The sequence below is a fragment of the Musca domestica genome, unplaced genomic scaffold, assembly GCF_030504385.1.
Source record: "Musca domestica strain aabys unplaced genomic scaffold, Musca_domestica.polishedcontigs.V.1.1 1, whole genome shotgun sequence".
NCBI lineage: Eukaryota > Metazoa > Arthropoda > Insecta > Diptera > Muscidae > Musca > Musca domestica.
This window is the reverse complement of record NW_026712114.1, coordinates 4,054,165-4,076,914: the sequence shown is the minus strand read 5'-3', so window position 1 is coordinate 4,076,914 and position 22,750 is coordinate 4,054,165. Positions and strand designations below refer to the sequence as shown.

Here is a 22,750-nt window from a genome sequence, read left to right as displayed (position 1 = left end):
TAAAAAAAAAATAAAAATTAAAAAAAAATTGAAAATTAAAAAAAAATTTAAAATTTTTAAAAATAAAAAAAAATTAAAATTTTTTAAAAAAAAGTTCAAATTTTTTAAATTTAGAATGCAGAAATTTGTTAAGTTTGACAAAATGTTTAAACAAAACAAAATTTTCAGAATTCCAAAATTTTTCGTTTTTTGAATACCTTTTTGTTCACCTTTTTTACCGAGAGGGGTATTAGGGCACAATGTACCCACATCCATTTTTTCTGTCCAAAACTACTTTAACGTCTCCATTCGAAAATCCTAGAAACCAACACTGACCCAATGTCAAATTTCAGCTCTGTCCCACCGAATCAAAAATTTAGTAACATTTAGTACGCATATTCAAAACAAGCTACATCTCGCCTTCCTCCAGTGAGTAATCCATAATTAGTACCATTCAGTACTTTTCGAACAATTATGGTATGTATTTCGAAAGCCATATCCATAACCATAACCGTATCTCAACCTTAGACAGCAACAAAGACTTAAATATTAAATTTAAGGATACTATCCGTGTATCCCTTCACTTTTCGACCCATTAAAGTACAAAATTACAAAACAACTCACATCTCTTAATTCTAAATACCATCAGAGGCCTCCATATCAAATTTGAAGATTTTAGCCCCATCCCTTCGCCCGATACCCAATTTATTACCACTTAGTACTTTTTGCAGAATTATAGTACACATTTCCAAAACCATCTCCATATCTCAAAACCAGATGACAACAGGCACCAATATCAAATGTGAGGACTCCAGTCCTATCCCTTCACCCGATACCAAATTTAGTACTTTTCGTACTATTATAGTACACATTTCCAAAACAACCTCCATATCTCAACCTCAGATACCAACAGTGACCTTAATATCCAATTTTCGAATTTTGGTTTTTTTTTAATTTTCCCATTACCAAATCTAGTATAAATATCACATTGTGTACTATTTGGTACTTTTTTACGAATTATAGTACACATTTGCGAAACCACCTCCATATCTCAATCACAGTTACCAATAGAGACCTCAATATTAAATTTCATGATATCAGCCCAATCCCTTCACCCAATACGAAATTTAGTACCACTTTGTAATTTTCGAACAATTCCAAAACAACCTCCATGTCTCAGTTCCAGATACCAAAAGAGACCACAATATCAAATGTAGGGATTCCAGCCATATTCCTTTACCCAATATGAAATTTAGTACCATTTAGTACTTTTCGTAAAAATATTGGACGCTTTTCAAATCTCAAACACCGATACCGTCTGTAATCCAAATATCAAATTTCAGAATTTTATCTCTATCCCTTCACCTAATTCCAAATGTAGTACTATTTAGTACTTTCCGTACAAAAATAGTACACATTTTTACAACCACCTTCATATCTTAACCACAGACACCAACAGTGGCATCTATATCAAATTTCAGGACTTTATTTCTATTCCTTCACCCTATAAAAAATTTAGTACCTTTTTGTACAATTATAGTACACATTTACAAAAACACCTACTCATCTCAACCTCAGATACCAACAGTGACCTTAAGGTTAAATTTGAGGATTCCGGTCCTATTCCTTCCCCCGATACCACATTTAGTACAATTTTGTACTTTTCGTATAATTATAGTACGCATACATATGAACAGCGACCCTAATACCAAATTTCAGATTTCAAACATTATCTGTTCACCTAGTACCAAGTTGTACCGAATATACATAAGAACGCATTTCCGAAACTTCCTACATACAACAATGACAGGTCATTATATTGTTTACAAGCGTGCAAAAACATTTTGGTGAGAATTTTCCAGAACAAAAGTTATTCGTGATGGAATCAAAGCGTGATAGTGTGATTTCCTCTGATATTTGGCTGGAAAACCACAAGTGGCTGTCGTTAGAGCACTCCAGCATTTAATTGTGAATAAGTCTTTTGTGTCTCATACCATCGCTCGTTACCGTGATACTGGTAGTGAAGCCCGACGTCAAGGAAATTAACGGAAGAAAACAGCAACATCAGCAAAAATGATTCGAAAAGTAAAGGATCGATTTGATCGAAACCCGCGTCGCAATGGCCAAAAAATGGCTTGTGAGCAATATTACATTCGGCAAATATTGAAAATTAAGCTCGTGGTAAAGTCATTGAAATTCCAAAAAGTGCAAGAACTTACACCGCAACAGAAAGAAAATAGACTCAAAAGAGCTAAAGAGTTGCTTCGCTTAGCCGAAAGTGGTGAACTGCTGAATTTGGGTTTTCTCCGATGGGAAAACATTCGTTGTCCAGCAGATTGTAAACAAACAAAATGATCGTGTTTACTCGCCAACGGGGTCAGCTGAAAATGTGCCCCTTCGGTTGGCCACCAGAACTCAAGCGCCGAACATGGTGATGGTGTAGGCCGCCATAACAGCCGATGGTCTTTCTGCGCTAGTAATAATCCCATGGTCGATTAAATGCTGAATATTATCGCGAAAATATTCTAGAGGGGTGTATTAAAGTCTTGGGCACGAAAACATGTTGGCCGCAGACCTTGAACATTCCATCATCCATCGCATCATCGGATTCAGAACGGGCCACCCAAGAATGGTTAGACAATGAGGTTCCTCGCTTCATTTCCAGCGCTCGCCAAAATCTGCGAATGCCAATCCGTTGGACCATTTTGTCTGGGGTATTTTGGAAAGCAAGGTTGGCACTAAAAAATACCAAAGTGTCGATCACCTCAAGCAATCGCTTCGCCGGGAATGAGGCAAACTACCGTAGAGCAACATTCGGGCAGCGTATGATGGCGGTTTCATTGGCCGTTGAAGGCCATAATTCGTACCAAACGATGACCAATTTGAACAAATCTAAACTTCTTCTAAAATTTGACATTTTTTACTTTCATTCAATAAATTTAAAAAAAAAAAAATAAAAATTATGGCGTTTGACTTTGTTGCAGTTTTTTATCTCATCCTGTATGTACGAATTTCGAAAACTTCCTCCATATCCCAATCCTACACTCAAAATTGCCAATACTCTCTCCATAGAAATCTTATTTCAAAATTCCAGATCTATGGGTTCACACACAATTCCAATTTGTACCAAATTTAGTTCCATTTAATACACAAAAGTACGAATTTCCAAAGCCAAACTTCTATCGGTTCCCTGAAGAAATATAAATTTGCCAAATTAAGTACCATTTCGTACACATAAGTAAAAATTTCGAAAACATACTATATACCCGAATCCTACAATGTAATAGTAAAGTTATATACAAATTTCAGTATTCCACCTCTAAAGGTTCACCCAAATCGAAATTGTAACAAATTTAGTACCATTTAGTACTTTTCGTGCACAAGAGGACAAATTTCGAAAACTTCCTCCATATCCCAATCCTACACTCGGCCAGTAATATTAATTTTAAATTTCTGGATTCCAGCTCTCTCCGTTCCTCCAAATTCAAATTGTACTAAATTTAGTACTGTTTAGTACTTTTCATATACATAAGTAAACACTTTCAAAACTACCTCCCTACATCAAGTCTACTCCTCAACCTTGATTCCCATTCCAAATTTCAAGTTTTTTTTGCTCTAACCGTTCGCATGATACGAAATGGTACCAAATGTTGTATACTTTAGTACTTTTCATACACTTATAGTGCGAATTTCCAGAAACCCTTTGGTACATCTATCATACACTCCATCAGTGACTCTCATTCTAAAGGTCAGAATTTTAGCTCATTTCTCAGAGTTCTAGCTTAATCCGTTTGTCCAATACAAAGTATTCATTTTTCAGTACATTTTACTACTTTTCGTACCATTTAAGTGCGAATTTCCAAAAACTCAGCCTTATCACACACCTACGCACCGGGTCAGTTTTGGTGTAAATTTTCTTCTAGGTTCTTCTAGGTTTCGCCTGGGCGTTGATTCTCGGTGAGTCAGTCAGTTATTCATTAAATACACTTTAAATACAAAGATACTCTGCCCTTCATTGCCCAACTAATGCATTTGAATATAACTCAAACATACCCGTACTTTTTATACCCTCCACCATAGTGTGGAGGGTATATTAAGTTTGTCATTCCGTTTGTAACACGTCGAAATACACATTTTAGATAAACCCCACAAAGTATATGTATTCTTGATCAGCATAAAATTCTATGTCGATTTAGCGATGTCCGTCCGTCTATCCTTCTGTCCGTCTGTGGAAATCACTCTAGCTTCCGAACGAATTGAAGTAGATTGATAAAATTTTGCTCAAATGTATGTTATGTCTGCAGCACTTTTGGTATTGAAAATGGGCCATGTAGGTCCACGTTTTGGTATAGCCCCCATATAACGGTACCTCACGATATTCGGACCTTTGAAGATTTTAACGACATTATTCACCGAAATTGTTTCAAATTTGGTATTTGAAGTTCATAATGGATACTACAGCCTAGGACAGAAAATTGTCTGTGCAGGTCCAAGTCTTCGTATAGCCTCCATATAACGGCACCTCCCGATATTCGGTATTTTGATGATTTTAGCGACATTATTCACCGGAATAGTTTCAAATTTGGTATTTGAAATTCGTAATGGATACTACACCCTAAGACAGAAAATTGTCTGTGCAGGTTCACCTATTCGTAAAGCCCCCATATAACGGTACCTCCCGATATTCGGTATTTTAATGATTTTTAGGGACATTTTTTCATCAGAATTGTTTCAAATTTAATATCTGAAGTTCGTTTTTTTAGTTTCGCCTTTGAATATTGTAATGGCTTATGACAAATGTTACCTACGCAGGTTCATGTCGTCGTATAGTCCCTAATATAATAGCTACATTCGATATTTTTAAGATTTTAACAGAATTTTTAAGGGATTTTATTGTTTTTGAGAATTGCCAAATTCGTTCCAAATGGTGAAGGGGATTCAATGTTCTTTTTTACTTGTTTTTAATAAAGTTATGAAATTCCCAAAATTAATATTTCGCTAAAATATTAATTTCAAATTTATATCCATCCGACCTTTATGCAATATTTCGTCATATATTTACCCAGATACACACGCTTACAAGTTATGAAATTAATATCGAAACAACACTCACACACACATACGTAACATATTACAATTAAAAACAATATTATTTTATATTTTTTTAATTGTCAATGTTTTAATAACAAGAAAACAATTGCAAAGTCCCTGCTTCGCTCTCTCCCTCTCACTCTCTCTCTCTCTCCCTATGAGTTAAATTGCAACCCTCTCGTATGTACCGGTACACACACACATTTTTAAATCAAATTTGTTTACGTTACTCCCCAGATTATTAGAGAGAGGGCAACGCTGGTTAGGTTAGTTCGAACAACTTAAGATCCTCATTAACATTGTAATTCGACCTTGGTTAGACTGACACGGTGGTTAAAACATGTGTTACAAAACAACAAAATATATACACTTTTGTTTAATAATTTTTTTTTTAATAGAACCAATTATATTTAGTCATTCATACTTGGTGTGTGAGGTTGTTGTTTGTTTTTTTGCTGTACTTCCAACCCCACTTTAATACCCACAAACATATGATATTATTGCAATATTTTTTGATATATAAAAGTGTATAGATGCATACACATACATACATTTGTATGTATGCTTGTTTAAACATTAACTAAACTTTGACCTTAACAAAACAATGGCATGATTGCGGTAGCAATGCAACAAATTTATTACGGCTACCAACAATTGCTGGCTGGTTGGTTGGCTGGCTGACTGACTTACTGCGATTGCTACCTGTCGTGTGCTCCAACCATTCACTGCCTGTGGAACACAAATAAATGGTCCAATAATAAATATCTGGGACAAAGTTGGATTACATTTTAAGTGGATGACTGGCTGGTGAATGCTGGATGAGTAGACTACTTGCTATTTAGGCATGTGTGTCAATTTCATAAAAATATTAAAATTACATTATGCGATAAAATGAAAAAAAAAAAAAAAAAAATAGGAAAGATTTTTAAAAGTTTGCATCGCAAATTAAATCAAGTAGGGCGGGATGTCTGCCCATTGACACATACATTTTTTAATAATATTTTAAAAATAGTCGAGATAATATTCCAAATACAATTAGATTCTATTTATTTTAGGTGTAAAGTGTATTATGCAATATTCTTGGCAAAAATCCAGAAAATATTTTTTTTTTAATATTTAAAAAGATTCAAAATCTTCTTCGAGTTCTCAGAATACACCAAATCTCCAAAACGTTCCTAAACAAGTTGGTTTTGCCGACAGATGTATAGCCTCAACCAATGTTCGATTATTTAATTATGTTTTGAATTCTGTTATGATTATTCAAATTTTTGATCCTCTATGAAGTAGGTTCCAAAGCAATGGGCAATAAAAATATGACATAAATATTGCGATGTGACAGGTTTGGACTATATTGATTACATTTCCTTTACTTTGTGTGAGATATGTGATAATTTTTAGAACATGTTAGGTAAAGTCGACGGAAGCATTCCATTTTCATAGTTCAACTAACACATATAAAACCAGTAAAGAAGGTATTAAAGTTGGGCGGGGCCGACTTTATGATACCCTACACCACTTTGCTAATTTGGTAGAGATCCACATAACAATTAAACGTTTTTATGGGAGAATTCAATCATACACGCTATGATTATAATTATAATTTAATTTAAATTCGGTCTTGTATTGCCCATTTGGTGCACAATTAATTGGAAATCGGATAAAGATATATATGGGAGCTATATCCAAATCTGAACCGATCTTAATAAAATTTGGCAAATATAATTCTGAGCTGTATTTCATATATTTCCCTGAATATCGTTGTTACAGAGTGCATATTACGGCTGTGGCTAGCAAATATAACAAATCGGATGAACAGTATATGTAGGAGCTATAGCTATATCTGAACCGATCTTCACCAAATTTGACATACTAGCTTCTAGCTTCTCAATTTGATCGTATGTGCCAAATTTCATTCCATTCGGGCAAATATTAGACATTTGGTGTACAATAAAAGGTAAATCGGACGAAGTTATGTATGGGAGATATATTCAAATCTGAACCGATCTTGATAAAATTTGGCAAAGGTATTTCTTAGCTGTATTTGATATATTTGCCCAAAAATATTCTTGTTACAGAGTGCATATTACGGCTGCGGAGGACAAAAATAACAAATCGGATGAAAAATATATATGGAAGCTATAGCTATATCTGAACCGATTTCGATCAAATTTGGCATACATATTTGCAAGCTTAATTTGGTTGTATGTGCAAAATTCCATACTATTCGGGCTGATATTACACGTTTGGTGCACAAAAAAAGGCAAATCGCACGAAGATATATATGTGAGCTATGTCTAAATTTTTACCGATTATCTCCAACTTCAATAGGGTTCGTCCTTGGGCCAAACAAATGTTGTTTGGAAAATTTCATATCAATCGGATAATAAATGCGACCTGCATTTTGTTCACAAGAATACATGGACAGCCGGACGGACAGACATGCATAAATCAACTCAAAAAGTGATTCTATGGAGATCCACAAAAGTAACTATGGGTCTATCTCATTTCCTTTTGCTTGTTACAAACAAATGCACATAGACATAATACCCTGACCACCTGGTGGGGTAGGGTATAAATATTACACTGATCCTTCCGATCCGCTTCATTAAAAATGTTCAAAATCATAACTGAAGTCTCCGACTACATCGAATCTCTAAAGCTTACCTGAAGGACGGAAATCGGTAAAAATAAAAAAAAAATGTTAAAAAGCAGTAAGTTCGGCCGGGCCGAACTTTGAATATGATCCTCCATTTGGAACGAATTTGGAAAAAAAAATAAAATCCCTAAAAAATTCTGTTAAAATCTTAAAAATACCGAATATAGTCCTTATATTGGGATCTATACGACGTGGACCTACATAGGCATTGTTTGTCATAAGCCATTACCATATTTAAATTCGAAACTTGAAATAAACGGTGAATAATGTAGCTAAAATCATCTAAATATCGTATATAGGGAGGTACCGTTATATCGGAGCTGTGTGAAGACCTGGACCAGCATAGACAAGTTTCTGTCACAGCCTATACCATCCATTACGAACTTCACACAATTTCGGTGGGTATTGTAACTAAAATCGTCAAAATACCGAATATAGTGAGGTACTGATGTATGGGGCATATACGAAGACCTGGACCTGCATAAACAATTTTCTGTCACAGACTGTAGTTCCCATTACGAGCTCTAAATACGTAATTTGAAACAATTCCGGTGAATAATGACGCTAAAATCATCAAAATACCGAATATAGGGAGGTACGATTATATGGGGGCTATAGCAAAACGTGGCCCTACATAACCCATTTTCAATACCAAAAGTCCTGCAGACATTATAAACATTTGATTAAACTTTTATCTATCTACTCGAGTGATTTCCACAGACGCACAGACGGATAGACAGACAAACATCGCTAAATCGACATCGAATTTTAGGCTGATCAAGAATATATATACTTTGTGGGGTCTAAAATGTATATTTCGAGGTGTTACAAACGGAATGACCAACTTAATATACCCCCACTCTATGGTGGAGGGTATAAAAATTCACGATTCTGGTTATGTGGATAATTGAAAAGATATTCTTTAAAATCCTTGAAAAAATATTCTTTAAAAATCCAAGTTTCTGTTGGGACTTGAAAAACTATTCTTTAAAAATCCACGTTTCTGTTGGTCCTTGAAAAAAATATTCTTTAAAAATCCACGTTTCTGGCTTGGATGGTCCTTGAAAAAATATTCTTTAAAAATCCACGTTTCTGGCTTGGATGGTCCTTGAAAAAATATTCTTTAAAAATCCACGTTACTGTTGGTCCTTGAAAAAATATTCTTTAAAAATCCACGTTTCTGTTGGTCCTTGAAAAAATATTCTTTAAAAATCCACGTTTCTGTTGGTCCTTGAAAAAATATTCTTTAAAAATCCACGTTTCTGTTGGTCCTTGAAAAAATATTCTTTAAAAATCCACGTTTCTGTTGGTCCTTGAAAAAATATTCTTTAAAAATCCACGTTTCTGTTGGTCCTTGAAAAAATATTCTTTAAAAATCCACGTTTCTGTTGGTCCTTGAAAAAATATTCTTTAAAAATCCACGTTTCTGTTGGTCCTTGAAAAAATATTCTTTAAAAATCCACGTTTCTGGTTCAGGTGGGTCCTTGAAAAAATATATTTTTAAAAATCCACGTTTCTGTTGGTCCTTGAAAAAATATATTTTTAAAAATCCACGTTTCTGTTGGTCCTTGAAAAAATATATTTTTAAAAATCCACGTTTCTGTTGGTCCCTGAAAAAATATATTTTTAAAAATCCACGTTTCTGTTGGTCCTTGAAAAAATATTCTTTAAAAATCCACGTTTATGTTGGTCCTTGAAAAAATATTCTTTAAAAATCCACGTTTATGTTCCTATTGGTCCTTGAAGAAATATTCTTTAAAAATCCACGTTTCTGTTGGTCCTTGAAAAAAATATTCTTTAAAAATCCATGTTTCTGTTGGTCCTTGAAAAAAATATTCTTTAAAAATCCACGTTTCTGTTGGTCCTTGAAAAAAATATTCTTTAAAAATCCACGTTTCTGTTGGTCCTTGAAAAAAATATTCTTTAAAAATCCACGTTTCTGTTGGTCCTTGAAAAAAATATTTTTTTTAAATCTACACTTCTGTTGGTCCTTGAAAAAATATTCTTTAAAAATCCACGTTTCTGTTGGTCCTTGAAAAAAATATTCTTTAAAAATCCACGTTTCTGTTGGTCCTTGAAAAAAATATTCTTTAAAAATCCACGTTTCTGTTGGTCCTTGAAAAAAATATTCTTTAAAAATCCACGTTTCTGTTGGTCCTTGAAAAAAATATTCTTCAAAAATCCACGTTTCTGTTGGTCCTTGAAAAAAATATTCTTTAAAAATCCACGTTTCTGTTGGTCCTTGAAAAATTATTCTTTAAAAATCCACGTTTCTGTTGGTCCTTGAAAAAATATTCTTTAAAAATCCACGTTTCTGTTGGTCCTTGCAAAAATATTCTTTAAAAATCCACATTTCTGTTGGTCCTTGAAAAAATATCCTTTAAAAATCCACGTTTCTGTTGGTCCTTGAAAAAATTTTTTTTTTTAAAATCCACGTTTCTGTTGGTCCTTGAAAAAATATTCTTTAAAAATCCACGTTTATGGCTAATTTCCTTATTGCGTTTTTTATTTTCCAAAATCCAATCAAAATATTGAAACGCAATTGGGGTGATTTATGGGAGTTATCCGTTGGTGGCGAAATATTATGATCTGCACCACTTCAAACATCTTTCACCTTGGTGGTGTGACGTCAATGAAACAAATAAGAATATAAACATTTCAGTTGTTTTTTTTCTTCCGAACATGGCATTCGATAAAGTTCCCCGTTTTTTCGTTCGAACTGGAAAGTTGAAGACCTTAACTGACCTCAGAGTATTGTTTTGATTCTGGCTCAATAATCACGTTTTATTTCTTCACTTGAGATTTTTTTCTGGGTAAAAGCAAATGAAGTTTCCGCAATAAATGGTTGGCTGACTGACTGACTAACTGACGTACCAGCCCGTATGTATGTAATTATGGACGTTGTTTTTCTTTGGTGTTAATTATCGATAAAACGACGTGGTTTGACGTCTAATATTGAGATAAACAATGCAGCAGCAAAACCCACAATTCCGACGGAGGGATTTTTCCACATGGCATTTTTTCTATGGAATTCAAAATTGCAGCTACTTTCAAAGTTTTTCAAACGCATCGCAAAAAAAGATTGCTCAAAGTTTTCAAATTATTTTCAATAAAATTCTAAATAAATGTCGGAAATATTTATTTTTCTAATTGCCAGCTGTGACTTTATGACTCCTAATCGGTGTTCACAATCGTGTACTTAAATTATTTGAGATCTAAATTAAATAAGTGTGTGCGTTTGACAGTTCTACTATTTATTTTATTTTAACGACAACAATTAATGTCGCACCTTATAAATATTCAATAAAAATTAAAAAATATATACGACAGGCATTTAAACGAATCGGAAAAAAATACAAAATACAATTTGTTCTTTGTCATTCGCGGCACGCTTAATGAGCGAGCAAATCGGTTTTTGTTGTTGGGTTTCTTTTCCGTTACCGCCATAACCGTTTATTATTCAATTTTCCAATTTTTCTTTATCTCAGATATTGATATTTTAAGTATTTATTATTTTAGCATATTGCGTGCATAGAACTCAAATAATTTGGAAAGAGGCAGAAATTTTTTTACAAAAATAAACACAAAATATTCTTTAAAAATCCGTGATTCTGACTCAAATAGTTTTTGAAACAAATTTTTTTTAAAAATCCATGCTTCTGGCTAAAATATTTATTTTTTTTTGTTTTTAATTCATGATTCTGGCATTAATGTTTTTTGAAAGAAAAAAAAAACAAACAATATCGGGAGGTACCCTTATATGGAGACTATACGCAGACGTGGATCTGCACAGACAATTTTCTGTCTTAGGCTAAAGTATCCAATACGAACTTCAAATATCAAATTTGAAACAATTCCGGTAAATAATGTTTCTAAAATCATCAAAATACCGAATATAGGGAGGTACCGCTATATGGGGGCCATACGAAGACGTGGACCTGCACAGACAATTTTCTGCCTTAGGCTGAAGTATCCATTATGAACTTCAAATGCCAAATTTAAAACAATTCCATTGACTAATGTGGCTAAAATCATCAAAAACCCGAATATCGGAGGGTACCGTTTTATGGGGGCTATACGAAGACTAGGTCCACGTCTTCGTATAGCCGGTTTTTGACCGTTTTTGTGTCTTAGGCTGTAGTATCCTTTACGATCTTCAAATACCAAATTTGAAACAATTCCGGTTAATAATGTCGCTAAAATTATAAAAATACCGAATATTGGAAGGTGCTGTTATATGGGGGCTATACGAAGACGTAGACCTTCACAGACAATTTTCTGTCTTAAGTTGTAGTATCCATTACGAACTCTAAATACGTAATTTGAAACAATTTCGGTGAATAATGTCGCTAAAATCATCAAAGTACCGAATATAGGGAGGTACTGTTATATGGGGGTTATACGAAGACGTGGATCTGCACAGACAATTCTCTGTCTTTGGCTGAAGTATCCATTTCGAATTTCAAATACCAAATTTGAAACAATTCCATTGACTAATGTGGCTAAAATCATCAAAACACCGAATTTCGGGGGGTACCGTTATATGGGGGCTATACGAAGACGTGGACCTACATGGCTCATTTTTTGACTTAGGCTGTTGTATCCATTACGAACTTTAAATACCAAATTTGAAACAATTCCATTGAATAATGTCGCTAAAATCATCAAAATACCGAATATCGGGAGGTGCCGTTATATGGAGGCTATACGAAGACATGGATCTGTACATACAATTTTTTGTCTTAGGTTGTAGTATCCATTACGAACTTCAAATATCAAATTTGAAATAATTCCATTGACTAATGTGGCTAAAATCATCAAAATAACGAATATCGGGAGGTACCGTTATATGGAGGCTATACGATGACGTGGACCTGCACAGACAATTATCTGTGGTAGGCTGTAGTATCCATTACGAACCTGAAATACTAAATTTGAAACAATTCCGGTGAATAATGTCCCTAAAATCATCAAAATACCGAATATCGGGAGGTACAGTTATATGGAGGCTATACCAAAACGTGGACCTACACGTTTCTGGTTCAGGTTGGTCCTTGAAAAAATAATCTTTAAAAATTCACATTTCTGGTCCAGGTTGATCCTTGAAAAAATATTCTTTAAAATTCCACGTTTCAGGCTCTGAAAGTCCTTAAGAAAATATTCTTTAAAAATCTGTTGGTCCTTGAAAAAATATTCTTTAAAATTCCACGTTTCTGGCTCTGAAAGTCCTTAAGAAAATATTCTTTAAAAATCTGTTGGTCCTTGAAAAAATATTCTTTAAAATTCCACGTTTCTGGCTCTGAAAGTCCTTAAGAAAATATTCTTTAAAAATCTGTTGGTCCTTGAAAAAATATTCTTTAAAATTCCACGTTTCTGGCTCTGAAAGTCCTTAAGAAAATATTCTTTAAAAATCTGTTGGTCCTTGAAAAAATATTCTTTAAAATTCCACGTTTCTGGCTCTGAAAGTCCTTAAGAAAATATTCTTTAAAAATCTGTTGGTCCTTGAAAAAATATTCTTTAAAATTCCACGTTTCTGGCTCTGAAAGTCATTAAGAAAATATTCTTTAAAAATCTGTTGGCCCTTGAAACGTTTTTGGTCCTTGAAAAAATATTCTTTAAAAATCCACGTTTTTGGTCCTTGAAAAAATATTCTTTAAAAATCCACGTTTTTGGTCCTTGAAAAAATATTCTTTAAAAATCCACGTTTTTGGTCCTTGAAAAAATATTCTTTAAAAATCCACGTTTTTGGTCCTTGAAAAAATATTCTTTAAAAATTCACTTTTCTGGTTCAGGTTGGTCCTTGAAAAAATATTCTTTAAAAATCCACGTTTCTGTTGGTCCTTGAAAAAATATTCTTTAAAAATCCACGTTTCTGTTGGTCCTTGAAAAAATATTCTTTAAAAATCCACGTTTCTGTTGGTCCTTGAAAAAATATTCTTTAAAAATCCACGTTTCTGTTGGTCCTTGAAAAAATATTCTTTAAAAATCCACGTTTCTGTTGGTCCTTGAAAAAATATTCTTTAAAAATCCACGTGTTGGTCCTTGAAAAAATATTCTTTAAAAATCCACGTGTTGGTCCTTGAAAAAATATTCTTTAAAAATCCACGTGTTGGTCCTTGAAAAAATATTCTTTGAAAATCCACGTGTTGGTCCTTGAAAAAATATTCTTTGAAAATCCACGTTTCTGGTTCAGGTTAGTCCTTGCAAAAATATTCTTTGAAAATCCACGTTTCTGGTTCAGGTTAGTCCTTGCAAAAATAATAAATAAAATAAATAATTTTTTTTTTACAAATTCAAATTTAATAAAAAATGAATAATAAATAATAAAAAAAAAATAAATAATAAAAAAGGTTAGTCTTTGCAAAAATATTCTTTAAAAATCCACGTTTCTGGTTCAGGTTGGTCCTTGAAAAAATATTCTTTAAAAATCCACGTTTCTGATTCAGGTTGGTCCTTGAAAAAATATTCTTTAAAAATCCCCGTTTCTGGTTCAGGTTGGTCCTTAAAAAAATATTCTTCAAAAATCCACGTTTCTGGCTCAGGTTGGTCCTGGTTTAAATCTATGTAAAATCTAAGTTTTATATTTTTTTGTCTGCCATATCTCTTCGAAGACCAGCTACGTGAACCCATCGGCCAAGCAAAACAAAAAAAAAAAAAAAATAATATAAAAATTAAAACTTCGAAATCATCCAACCATGGCTACAAGTTACAGCCATTGTCAATAACAATACGTCAAAATATTAACAAGCCATATCTATACGAATTGCGTGCGTGTGTAAATTGCGGATGCATCAATACCAAAACAACTACTTACAGTTGGTTTTCGATAAATGAATTTCGATTTAAACTAATATTCAAAAACTAAGTAATCAAATTAATGAATAAAAAAATGGGTGATTGTCCTTTTATATTTGGGATTTGAAATTTTAAAATTTAAAATCCTCTAAAAAAGAATTTTAAAAATCCATCGTCTTGACAGAATAAATAATTTTTCCAAAATACTTCACAACCTCCAAAAATTTGAAAACCTCATCCAAGAACAAATAATTTTCGTAACCCAAAACTTTGACTTTTGAAAAATATAGACTTTTGAAAAATTGCCCCGAAAATTGAAGTGATCCGCATAAGTTTGTAAAATTATTTAATGTCGAATTTTATGTTTTCCATTTATTTAGCTTCGACTTTTATATCGATAATGACACTGACTCTTTGGATGACGTTGATGACGATGATGATGACAGTGATAATGTAAACAAGCCTAACTTACCAGATATGTCTACACACTTAGGTATATGTATTGTTTTTTTTTTATCAGATTTAATGAAAATAATTTGCGGAATAGTACCATTTTGGGCACGTAGATTATGAGCTTCCACCCTGCGGATCATTTGTTTAGGTACATGCAGGTAAAGATATCCATTTTTTAAAGGTCTCTCATTTAGAGGTCTTTCAATTTACATTTCCTATTCGAACTTAATTCTGAAACCGATTCCCACATCAAATGCCTACTCATTGAATTCTATTGCAAAAGTACAAATTCTTAATAAAAAAATCGAAATATTTTCTGGTTGCTTCCTGAGGTAAACAACATTAGGTTATGACAAACCTTCTCTTCAACGGCTAATGGCGTTGCGTATCATAGAATTTTAACAAAACATCAAAATTTTTTGCAAATACCACAAGCCTACTTCAAATTTTTAGTCTATGGAATTTTTTTCTTGAAATTAATCTTTTAAATCTAATAAAAAGAAGCGTTAAAAAAACTCATTGTCTTTATGAATATACACACACACACACGAACAATGTAGTGAAACATTAAAATTATTAACGTTTATGAGTATATTTCCACAATGTTTTTGAAGGAAAAAATTCCATATGCGTATGTCATGCTCAAGTGTTCCATACACCGTTTTCCCTATTTTAAGAAAATCGCCATTCAATGTTTGCCACTCGAATAGTAAGGAACTTAGAGGCATTTAGGGGAGATTTACACTTTTAACGTCTTCCAGGATCTATAGTAGATTTTTATGACAAAATTATTTTTTTTTGAATATGTTGTCTTGATAAGGTCGCATGCTAAGGTTTTTTTTTTCATATTTTCCAAACCAAAAATACCCTTTTCCGGCTCGATTGAGGGTTAAAATTTCCATAGAAAATATTCCTTGTATTTTTTATCTCCTACACACTATATATCTAAAATCTAAAGATTTCATTGAATCTTAGCCCGAACATTTAAAAACAAACAGTAAAGAAAGCCTTAAAGTCGGGCGGGCCGATTTTGTGATACCCTACACCACTTGATAATTTAGTAGAGCTCCGCATAACAATTAACAGTTTTTATGGGAGAATTCAATCATACACGCTATGATTATAATTATAATTTAAAGTTCAAAGTACTAAATATGCCGAAGCATTTGTATCTTTTAAATTCGGACCTGTATTGGCCATTTGATACATATGGGAGCTACATCGAAAACTGAACCGATCTTGATAAAATTTGGCTGTATTTAATATATTTTTCTGAATATGATTGTTACGGAGTTCATATTACGGCTGTGGGTAACAAATGTAACAAATTGGATGAACAGTATATACGGGAGCTATAGCTATATCTGAACCGATCTTCACCAAATTTGACATACTAACTTATAGACTCAATTCAGTCGTAAGTGCCAAATTTCATCCAATTTGGGCAAATATTAGACGTTTGGTGCACAATCCAAGGTAAATCGGACGAAGTTATGTATGGGAGCTATATCCAAATCTGAACCGATCTCGATAAAATTTAGCAAATGTATTTTTGAGCTGTATTTGATATATTTCCCCAAATATTGTTGTTACAGAGTGCATATTACGGCTGCGGAGGACAAAAATAACAAATCGGATGAATAATATATATGGGAGCTATAGCTATATCTAAACCGATTTCGATCAAATTTGGCATACTTATTTTGAGGTCTAATCTAATCGTACATGCAAAATTCCATACTATTCGGGCTGATATTACACGTTAGGTGCACAATAAAAGGCAAATCGGACGAAGATATATATGGGAGTTATATCTAAATTTTGACCGATTTTCTCCAATTTCAATAGGGTTCGTCCTTGGGCCAAACTAATGATTTGTGCAAAATTTCATCTGGATAGAGCAATAAATGCGAACTGTACTTTGTTTACAAAAAATACATGGACAGACGGACGGACGGACGGACGGACATGCATAAATGGACTCAAAATGTGATTCTATGCAGATCATCAAAAGGAAATATGGGTCTATCTCGTCTCCTTTTGCCTGTTACAAACAAATGCATAAAGGCATAATACCCTGACCACCTTAATGACCATAATAATGAGCATTTTCGCATTCTTTTTATACCCTACACCACATAGTGGTAAGGGTATTATGTCTTTGTGCATATGTTTGTAACATGGAGAAGGAAGCGAGATAGACCCATAGTTACTTTTGAGGATCTCCATAGAATCACTTTCTGAGTTGATTTATGTATGTCAGTCCGTCCGTCCGTCTGTCCATGTATTCTTGAGAAGAAATTTTCCAAACAAAATTTGTTTGGTCCAAGGACGAACCCTATTGAAGTTGGAAATAATCGGTAAAAATTTAGATATAGCTCCCATATATATCTTCGTCCGATTTGCTTTTATTGTGCACCAAACGTGTACTATCAGCCCGAATGGTATGGAATTTTGCACATACAACCAAATTAGGCCTGCAAAAATTAGAATGCCAAATTTAATCGAAATTGGTTCAGATATAGCTATAGCTCCCATATATATTGTTCATCCGAATTGTCCGATTTTAGTCCTCCGCAGCCGTAATATGCACTCTGTAACAACAATATTTGGGGAAATATATCAAATACAGCTTAGAAATATCTTTGCCAAATTTTATCAAGATCGGTTCAGATTTGGATATATCTCCCATATATAACTTCGTCCGATTTACTTTTTATTATGCACCAAACGTCTAATATTTGCCCAAATGGGATGAAATTTAGCACTTACGACCGAATTGAGTGTAGAAGCTAGTATATCAAATTTGGTGAAGATCGGTTCAAATATAGCTATAGCTCCCATATATATTTTTCATCCGATTTGTTATTTTTGTCCTCCGCAGCCGTAATATGTCCCATGTAACAACAATATTTGGGGAAATATATTAAATACAGCTCAGAAATATCTTTGCCAAATTTTATCGAGATCCGTTCCGGTATATGAAAAGGTATGGTTTATTGATCTCATATCAATAAACTTTACTTTCACCTGCTCCCATATTTCGCCATGACAAATATCTTTTTTTTGGAATCCAACCTATGGTACTTCTCATTCCCCTGTTATACAAGTGTGAAATCCCAATTAGTTTCTCTTACAAATGTCACGTATTTTTTTCAAATAAAAAAAAATCCAATAAAAATCTTTAGATTTTATGGTTTTGATAAGCCCAAAAATAGACATGGTGGACCACCATGGTTTCAAAATAGGCAGGTATTGCGTTTTTTATTTTTTTTTTTTGTAATGTAAATAATTACAGTTTTGTAAAGTGGACAAATATTAATTTTTAATTACACGGAACCACAGCAGAGTTTATTATTTACATTTTGCTAACTGATCTCAAGTTATGGCCATTTGCGGGAATTTCTTTAAAACCATAAAAAAATGCTTGAAAGATACTCAAAGAGAATCGAACGTACATTGGCAACAACAAAAGAGCATCAAATTTTTACTAGTTTTTTTTTTTAAGAATAAATCTTTAGCTGAAATGTGGAAATTTCCAAACGCAAAAAAAATACGCAATTTTAAAAAGGCTTCAAACATATCTGCCCATTCTCAAAAGAGTTTGATAGTTTCCAACAAAAATTTTTTTTTTTTGTAATTTTATTTTTGGTATCCACGCTTTGCGATTATTCCGTTTGAAATTTGTGGACAATTAAATAATTTCTGAAATTATACTTTGGACTTTAAACTCATGCCAACGAATTCTATGAAAAGAATATAATAATTTACTTCAGGTATTTTTTTTTAATTTTAATTACAAGCTATAAAGAATTTTTTAACAGATCATATCATATTATGACAAATACAACAACTTGGGGGTTCCCTTAAAAGGAATGTGGCAGATTTCTTTTTCTCAAAAAATAAAGACAGGAAAAAACAATGATTTCAAGAAGTTTATCCATACGTGATGTTGTTAAAAATGTCCAGGGGAGCGGTAACTTTCTCCACACATACCTATCTCAAAATAATGGAGATGATTATAATATATATCAGCATAATATTCTATGGCGATTTAGCGATGTCCGTCCGTCTGTGGAGATCACTTAAGCTTCCGAACGAATTGAAGTAGATTGATAAAATTTTACTCAAATGTATATTATGTCTGCAGGACTTGTAGTAAAATGGCCCATGTAGGTCCACGTTTTGGTATGGGCCCCATATAAGGGTACCTCCCGATATTCGGTATTTTGATGATTTTAGCGACATTATTCACCGGAATTGGTTCAAATTTAGTATTTGAAGTTCGTAATGGATACTTCAGCCTAAGACAGAAAATTGTCTGTGCAAGTCCACGTTTTGGTATAGCCGCCGTATAACGGTACCTCCCGATATTCGGTATTTTAATGATTTTAGCGACATTATTCACCGGAATTGTTTCAAATTTGGTATTTGAAGTTCTTAATGGATACTTCAGCCTAGAACAGAAAATTGTCTGTGCAGGTCCACTTCTTCGTATGGCCCCCCTATAATGGTACCTCCCGTTATTCCGTAATTCGATGATTTTATCGACTTTATTTACCGGAATTGTTTCAAATTTGGTATTTGAAGTTCGTAATGAATACTTCAGCCTAAGACAGAAAATTTTCTATGCAGGTCCACGTCTTCGTATAGCACCCATACAAGGATACCTCCCTATATTCGGTATTTTGATTATTTTAACGAATTTATTAACCGGAATTGTTTCAAATTTGATATTTAAAGATCGTAATGGATACTTCAGCCTAAGACAGAAAATTGTCTGTGCAAGTCCACGTCTTCGCATAGCCCCCATATAAGGGTACCTCCCGATATGCGGTATTTTGATGATTTTAGCGACAATATTCATCAGAAATCTTTCAAATTTGGTATTTGATGTTTGTAATGGATACTTCAGCCTAAGATGTAGGTCCACGTCTTCGTATAGCCCCCATATAAGGGTACCTTCCGATATTCGGTATTTTGATGATTTTAGTGACATTATTCACCGGAATTGTTTCAAATTTGGTATTTGAAGTTCGTAATGGATACTACAGCCTCAGACAGGAAATGGGCCATGCAGATCCACGTCTTCGTAGGACCCCCGTATAACGGTATCTCCCGATAATCGGTATTTTGATGATTTTTGCGACATTATTTACCGGAATTGTTTCAAATTTGATATTTGAGGTTCGTAATGGATACTTCAGCCTAAGACAGAAAATTGTCTGTGCAGGTCTACGTTTTCGTATAGCCTCCATATAAGGGTACCTCCCGATATTCGGTACTTTGATGTATTTAGCGACATTATTCACCGGAATTGTTTCAAATTTGGTATTTGAAGTTCGTAATGGATACTACAGCCTCAGACAGAAAATTGTCTGTGCAAGTCCACGTCTTCGTATAGCTCCAATATAATGGTACCTCCCGATATTCGGTATTTTGATTATTTTAGCGACATTTTTCACCGGAATTATTTTAAATTTGGTATTTGATGTTCTTAATGGATGCTACAGCCTAAGACAGAAAATTGTCTGTGCAAGTCCCGTCTTCTTATAGCCCCCATATAAGGGTACCTCCCGATAATCGGTATTTTGATGATTTTTGCGACATTATTTACCGGAATTGTTTCAAATTTGATATTTAAAGTTCGTAATTGGTACTTCAGCCTAAGACAGAAAATTGTCTGTGCAGGTCCACGTCTTCGTATGGCCCCCGTATAATGTTATCTCCCGATATTCGGTATTTTGATGACTATAGCTACATTATTCACCGATTTTTTTTTTTTGAGTTTCGCTTTCGAATATTGTAATGGGTATATGAGCATTGCCAAATTCGTTCCAAACGGTGGAGGATATTGAAAGTTCGGCCCGGCCGAAGTTACAGTTTTTTTTTACTTGTTTTTCCATACCTTTATGTAATTATTTTTCTTTCTTTAATTCATGAAAAAAAATTCAAAGTCCAAAGTATAATTGATTCCAACAGTTCATTGCATTCACATGTCAAACGCTTCATTTTTTTTAACAAATTTAAAAATTTAAAAAAGCAGACATGGAGTTAAGTGACAATAACTGACCACAGACACCTAAAAGAACTCAACAGACAAAGAGAAAAATAATCAAGTGTCAGCAATTAGCTGTGAACTTGAGTGCGGTCTGGGCATGAGTACTGCGAATTACAAACAATAAAAAACTGCGGTACTGTTTTAATAAAAATTGGCATGGCTATTTCCATGAATTACATGGAGAATGACAATTTAAATTTTCCAACCATGGGGGAAGTTTTTTAAAATTAATCTGTGGGTTTAAATTCTGGCAGAAGATTTTAAAATGTTAAACAAGTAAAAAACAGCTATGTATGTTGCCCGGCTGGAGCTATAAGAAGACGTGGACCTGCACGAACTTTTAATACGAAATTTGAAACAATTCCGGTGAATAATTTTGCTGAAATCATCAAAATACCGAATATCGGGAGCTACCCTTATATGGGGGTTATACGAAGACGTGGACCTGCACAGACAGTTTTCTGTCATAGGCTAAAGTATTCATTACCTACTTCAAATACTAAATTTGAAACAATTCCAGTGAATAATGTCGCTAAAATCTTCAAAATACCGAATATCGGGAGGTACTGTTATATATGGGCTATACGAAGACGTGTGCCTCCACGGAAAATTTTCTGTCATGGGCTGAAGTATTCCTTACGAACTTCAAATACCAAATTTGAAACAATTCCGGTGTATAATGTCGCTAAAATCATTAAAATTCCCAATATTGGCAGGTACCGTTATATGGGGGCTATACCAAATCAATACCAAAAGTCCTGCAGACATAATGTACATTTGAATAAAATTTTATCAATCTGCTTCATTTCGTTCGGAATTTAGGGTGATTTCCACAAAAGGACTCAAGGATAGACGGACGGACTTCGCTAAATCGACATAAAATTGTATGCTGCCTAAGAATGTATATACTTCATATTTTATAAGAGTTATAATTATTCAAAATGTTGACCCTCTTTGGAGGAGGTACTTGATGGTGTGGACCAATATTGCCTATTTTCGCACCTGACCTAGGACCAATGCAATATTATGATTTGCAAAGATGGGAAAAAATGGATTATCTTTTCTCTTTCTGTAAAATATTATAATTTTTTTTTTTTTTAAATTTTGACCTTTCGTTTTGGTCCGGACTTCCTAAATAATTTTCGAACTAATTGAAAAATTCTTCTTGAAATCGAGATTTTAATTTAGGAGGGCTTTGCAATGAACTTTGGTCAATAGGTCCTTAAAAAATTATTTTTAAAATTTAGCAAATTTTAATGACTTCTGAACAGAAGGTCTTTAATTAATTTTGAAATCCACGATTGGAGTGCCTTGTAAAACATTCCTTAAAAAAATCAAGACTTCAGCCTTGAAAATATTTCCTAAAAAAAACGTCTTTGAAGAACATATTTTAAAAATGCAAGACTCTTGGTCAGAATGCTAGAAATTTTCTGAATAGGGCCTTGAACCAAATTCATTTAAAATGCACGTCATTTGGCCAGAACAATATAATAATAAAAACTAAACAAAAAATAATATATATAAAAAATAATAAAAAATTAAAAGAAGACTCTTAAAAATGTTAGTATTTAGTTCAGGAAGTCCGTAAAAAGGTTTTTTAAAAACTGCCGATATTTTGTCAGACATGTCTTGAAAAAAATCCTTAAAAAAATCCACGATTTTTATTAAAATAGCCTTAAAAATGTCTTTCGATCCTGAATTATATTTTTTTAATT

General features: G+C 33.3%; 1 protein-coding gene across 2 annotated transcripts in view; it reads right to left on the bottom strand.

The window, feature by feature from the left end:
- Positions 1-22,750, bottom strand: part of LOC101893288 (fatty-acid amide hydrolase 2) — a 76,139-nt gene that overhangs the window by 6,960 nt on the left and 46,429 nt on the right. The window lies entirely within an intron of this gene.